The following is a 6,156-nucleotide window of genomic DNA, read 5'->3' on the forward strand; positions in this document are numbered from 1 at the left end:
TGGTTAATCTCTTCTACACCTCCTCCCCTTTTTCATTCACTTCTACTGTCACTCCAGACTTCTTTGGAACCATGTGTACGGGACTCACCCACCTACTATCGGAGATAGCGTATATAATTCCTGCATTTAACCACTTTAAAATCTCTTTCTCAAGGACTTCTCTCATGTAAGGGTTGAGCCTTCTTTGATACTCTCTACAAGGTCTAGATTCCTCTTCCAAAAATATTCTATGTTCACTTATTGAAGATGGAATTCCTCTAATATCATCAAACGTCTAACCTATGGCGTTCTTATGCTCTCTAAGTACCTTGAGCAAGTCTCCTTCTTGTTTAGGAGTTAGTGATGAAGAAATGATTACAGGTAGGGTTTTCTTCTCATCTAAATATGCATATTTGAGGGATGAGGGTATAGGTTTTAGTTCTAGGCGTACCTCCACTGAAGGGGAGTCCATGATCTCTTCATCTAGCTCTCTACCCTCTACATGTGAGACATATTCCTTTATCACTTCCTCCTCTCCTTCATCTTCTGTACACAGTTTTAATTCTTCATTGCTTCCTAAGGGGCACTTCATCATTTTTGATATGTCAATTTGAACTCTCTCTTTCCCAATCTTAAATTCTACTGTCCCCTTCTCCCAATCCATAATTGTTTTCGCCGTGACTAAGAATGGTCTTCCTAAGATTATAGGAGCTAAACTAATGTTCCCCGATATCTTCACATCAGTCACTATAAAATCTACAGGTATTTCACAGTTCTCTACAGTCATCATGACATCAGTTAACCTTCCCTCAGGTTGCCTAATAGTTCCGTCAACTAGGAGTAAGTCCATATGTATTTCCTCCAACTCTCCAAACCCACACTCCTCGTATAAGGCTGTTGGAATGATACTTATGCTTGCTCCCGTATCTAATAAAACTTTAGAAAATGTGTTTCCTCCTATTTCACATGTAATGAAAGGGGCTCCGGGATCTCTCATTTTGATAGGGATGGCATTCAAAATGCTAGAGGCATTCTCAGAAAGTTTAACTACTTCCCTAGGCTTCCTAGTGGTGCAAGCATCCTTAAGGTATTTCTTTAGGGAGGGTGCACACCTAAGCATGTCTTCTACAGTAACAATCATGGTGGCTCTTTTAAAATTCTCTAATAACCTATGTTCATAATCAAGGACAGGTTTTTTTCTATTCAAAGCTGAAGGGTAAGGAACATCTTGCCCACTTGTAGAAGGTAGAGGTTCTTCCGCGTAGGGAAGATCCTCTCTTTCTTCCTCTCTTGGCTCATTCCCCTTCCTAGAATTCTCTCCAGAATTCTGATAAGGGTCCTGAAGTTCCTTTCCATATCTCAACTTTGAGATTGCCAGAACTTCAGGATCTTCTCCATTCATCTCATCATGAGTGGAGTGTTGCACATGATGTAAGTTGCATGGGTTAATTACAGGTTTCGTGGGAAATTTATAAGATGTGCAAGGGAGTTCTGTAATTATACCTTGGTTTTCAGAAGGTGCAGGCCTAAAGCTCTCCAACAGCTTCCTCATTTGTTCCTGGGATTCCAACATCTGCTTCGTTTGAAATTCCATCATGACCTGCATCCGCATCTCCATCTCCGCTCGCAACTTTTGGTTTTGCTTCTCTATCATATCTGAAATGACGGGGGTGAATGTAGAAAAATCAGGCTGGTTGTGAGAGGGAACCTGATACTGCTGCTAGGGCCTGGACTGGAACTGCTGTCTTTGTTGGAATGGAGGTTGAGCTGCCGGCTTACTCCCTTGGTGGAAGGTCTCTCCATTTGGAAAATTCAGCCTCTTTTGCCCTGCCCATGGTTGCTGCGGTTGGTTGAAGGCTTTCACCTCTTCTTCCATGGCTTGGCAGGCTCTGTCTTCATGTTCCCTGCTGAAACAGAGAGAGCAAATTTTGGCCTTAACGATGGGGGAGTTACCTAAGAAAATGTTCTTCAAGGTGGAGGTGAGCTCCTCCAATTTCTGGTTGGTTTCTCTTAAACCCGCTTGCAGCTCGCCCTCCTTAGCATTAACTTGCAGAACTCCTGCTCTCTTGGGCTGCAGGTTCCTCCCATTCTGACTTTCTCCAATCTCCTGTAGGTCAGTTTCTGCAACTCTCTCCAAAATATCAAACACTTCATCCTCATATGCGGTATAGAAAGTTCCCTCGGAGGCTAAGTTAACCTTATTTTTCATGAAATCTGATAAAGATTCATAGAAAATTTGGGCTAACTGACAGTGTTCAATTCCATGATGGGGACATTTCCTCAGCAAGTCATTGAACCTCTCCCATGACTCACTAAAAGCCTCACCTTCATGGGGATGAAAGTTATGAATTTCTCTTCGGTAAAAATTAGTTTTAGAGAGAGGGTAAAATTTCTGCAGAAATTTTCCCTGCATCTCTTCCCAAGAGTTGAACGTGATTCCTAGATTGCGATACCATGAAAATGCTTTATCTTTTAAGGTAAGAGGAAAATACTTCATTTTCAAAATTTCTGTAGATAGTCCAGGAACGTTTTGGGAAGAACATCTAATATGAAAATCATCGAGGAATTCTAAAGGATTCTGTGCAGGTAGTCCATTAAATTCAGGTAAAGAATTAATCAAAGCATTATCATATCTGAATAAAATACCTTCACCTATGTTCAGGTTGACATCGGTTTGTCGCAGGCTTCCCGACGGTGTCGACCTGTCCAGCATTGTTCTCCTTCTCTCATTCTGCTGATGTCTCTCTTCTGCCATTGTTTCCTGCTGAATTTCAGGTTCCGTAACTGCAGATTCTGGAAATGCGTCGCATGCAACGTTCTCTGTAGATCTTTCATCAGCCCTTGAACGAGTCACTACCATAAAACTTCAGCGGAGAATTAGAAAGACAATAACCTGAGGATTTCAAGTCCCGCAGAATCATAGATAACTGAAAACACAGAAACAAAAATTCTACTGTAATACCGTGCTCCCCGGCAGCGTTGCCAATTGATAATCTCAGTTTTGGGGTGTTTTTACGGGGTATTTATCGGTCTAATCGTGTGAGGACTGAGCTTATCTAACAAAATTTATAACCTCACAGCCTTAGGGCAAGTGGGGTGTCGATCCACAGGGAGCAGGTAAATTCAGAGTATTTTCCTTTTTTTCATTCGAAGTATATTAAAACTCAGACTGCTAAGTTCAGTTCTATAATTCAGTTAAATTGTTATCAGTTAGTTTCTACAAGTAAACTTTATAGAATTTAACTGAGTAGGTCATTCAGCAGAGAATTTATCTGCTGACAGTGTATCTTTGCCCCTTGGGGCAAATAAGCAAGCACCCTGCGTGCAGGTAGGCCTGAACGCAGGCTCTTACTTGCGCGCAGGCTTGCACGTTGCCACCCAGCGCAAGCGAGCGCTGCTCGCGGCGCTGCTGCGGGCAGGCAAGCCTGCTCGCGGCGTCTCAGCGCGCTGGTGAGCCTACTGCAGCGCTGCTGCGCGCGGGCGAGCTCAACTCGCTGCGCTGCTGCGCGCGGGCGAGCCTGCTCGTGGCGGTGCTGCGCGCGGGCGAGCCTGCTCGCGGCGGTGCTGCGCGCGGGCGAGCTCTGCTCGCTGTGCTGCTGCGCGCGGGTGAGCCTGTTGCACGCAGCGCTGCTGCGTGCGGCGTTGTTCCCCGCGGCTTGGATTGCTGGCAACCTAGGCTGTTGCCTGGGTTGCTAGCTGCTTGGAAGTTCTGCAGGGATGGATTTCACGATCTGATGTGGAGAACGATGGAATTTTTGCTAGAACAGAATGGAAAACGATTCAATCAACTATGAGATTCGAAATCAAGCATAACCAGAGGAACAACAGAAATTGGAAATGCTGAAGACACAGCTTGTGATCTTCAGCCCAACTCTGATTGTCTTAGAAGGGAGAAGAAGATTGCACTAAAACTGAAACGCTCACGCCTCCTTGTGTCACTCCTTCCGGGCAAGGCGACGATCGTCGTGCTCCAGCTACTCCTCAGCTTGCTTCTCTCCCAGCTCCAATGCTCATCAGCCTTGGAGGGTCTGCAGAAATCCTTTCTCTCCAAGCCCTAGCTTCCTTGAGAGAAATTCTGGACAACCTCAAAATGAACTCTCAAGAGAGTATTTATAGGTTTCTCTTAACACATGCCCCGGGGGCATTTTTGGAATTTTCTTCTTCTTGAATTTTCGCCAACTCCTCTTAATTCTTGTCGTCCTCCTTTGGTTGTCTTAACCTGTTTCTGAACTTACTGACCAAAAAATGTCAAATATAATCCACTTGATTCGAAGAATCAAGTGAGGTTAGTAATTTTATAAAATAATGCATATGCATGACAACTCACATGAATTAACTAAATATTCTTGATGCTTTGATACTTAAAAGTCTAAATATTTGATGACTTATTGAGAGTCATCATGCATCAGTATGCCCTATCTTGTAGCCATTATAATGGAGATACTAAGGATAGATAGTAGGTGCTCTATAGTTGAGAGAGTTCACTGAATTGATTTATATGACTACGTGAATGGTATTATACCAACTTTCAATTTGGTTGATTCACCTTTCGCAATTGTGTACGTGGCCATTATATCTGAAACAAACGTCTCGAGGATGACATTTTTCATTTGACAATGACTTATGAGCTCCTAATCATCGAGTTCTTAATATTCCTAGTTTATAAAGGTTATTGAATAGTAAAAATCAGACCTTCCACCCTTGACATAAGAGGAGACAGCTCACGGAAGACGATGTGATGAAATTCTTACACAAGGCAAAGGAATATCAAAGAAGATTTATCTCATATTTTTGAAGTCATTATTATAACTCAGATGACCGATTTGGGTTTGATAGTTGACCATGCCCTAAGTTATCCAAGGAGTGTCAAGTGGATAAGGAATTATACCTACATGCTAATCGATGAAAGAAATGTACCATCAGTGAGTCAATACCCTTTTTATCTCCTAGAGCATAAGGTGTAGCTTGACAGCCACAAGCTGGAAAGACGACCTATCAATTTGGTTAAAGCAATCTATAATAATTAATCTTTATGATGATATAGATATTGGGACATTGGAGTTATTATCTAGATTGATACATGGGCACATAGTTTCACATAAAAAATGGCCTTTTGGATGTGGAAAGATGTACTTTATGTATACTATAAATAGGGTAAGTCCTTAAATAAAATTTGTCGAAGTCGAACTTTTTTAGGGCCCTACCCTTCTTAACACATTGATAAGCTGAATTTGATTATAATTTGCTAGCTTAATTACTATTATTTTTTTGTAATCTACTTATATCACAATATTTATAATGTAGGGACCTAGAGGAAGTTACAAAATATATAATCCATCTAAGTTTTAGAGTATTTTTATGTCTGATAAAAAAATTGATCATTAGCTAAATTCATTTTTGAATAAAAACAAATGCTAGTACATTTTGCACTAGCTGAGGTGATTTAGGAGAACACAAATCAAGATTAATGAAGAAAAAAAACCAAATGCAATAACATGATAAAATTTTATCCAAGGCCATCTGCCCTTTGAGTGCAGACTATGGTCAAGCATCCAAGAGTCAAAAAGAGAGAAAATTAGGAATTTATATCTATGGTCCAAGGGTAAGACCATTCCAGTTTTGCCCCTAGGTTTTCCTTAATTTTCTATTTTTGTACAACTCTGGCGGTCAATCAATTCATATAGATGGATGAGGTTACAATTAATCTGTTATAACATCAAGTTAAATCAATAAAAAATTGATTTTATTCTTATCTTCTATCACATATTTTTAGATTTTCACTATCATTATAACCATTTAAGGATAAAATGAGAAATTTATGGTTTTCTGTGTTGATCGTGCGATCACAACAACACTGCTCGTGTCCGTCCTTGCACGATGAATGATCTTGCCTGGCCTTTTGCCGATAGCTACCACGGTCCCTATGCATCAGCCCGGAGTGCCCGTAATATTCCCCTGAGCTGCCCGGGGTTGCAATCCCACCTGCCTATGGTTTGTGCCATGATCGTCCCTGTGCCTGCAGCCGCGTCGCCCATTTTCCTTGTCTGTGTGTTCCGACTGCTACGGTCGCCTCTCACCAGCCCCACCCGTTGCCAGCGGCTGTGACCTTGACTACAGCCTATTCGCTCATGATTGGAAATTCTCCCCCATCGACTGTAGCACAACCTCAACATGGTC

At 41.9% G+C, this 6,156-nt stretch overlaps 1 non-coding gene across 1 annotated transcript; it reads left to right on the forward strand.

The window, feature by feature from the left end:
* Positions 1 to 2,237: 2,237 nt before the first annotated feature.
* Positions 2,238 to 2,346, forward strand: LOC144707297 (small nucleolar RNA R71). Its single transcript, XR_013582455.1, has one exon. It is a non-coding gene; the product is annotated as a small nucleolar RNA R71 (small nucleolar RNA).
* Positions 2,347 to 6,156: the final 3,810 nt, after the last annotated feature.

Source organism: Wolffia australiana, chromosome 8 (genome assembly GCF_029677425.1).
Source record: "Wolffia australiana isolate 7733 chromosome 8, ASM2967742v1".
Taxonomy (NCBI): Eukaryota; Viridiplantae; Streptophyta; class Magnoliopsida; order Alismatales; family Araceae; genus Wolffia; species Wolffia australiana.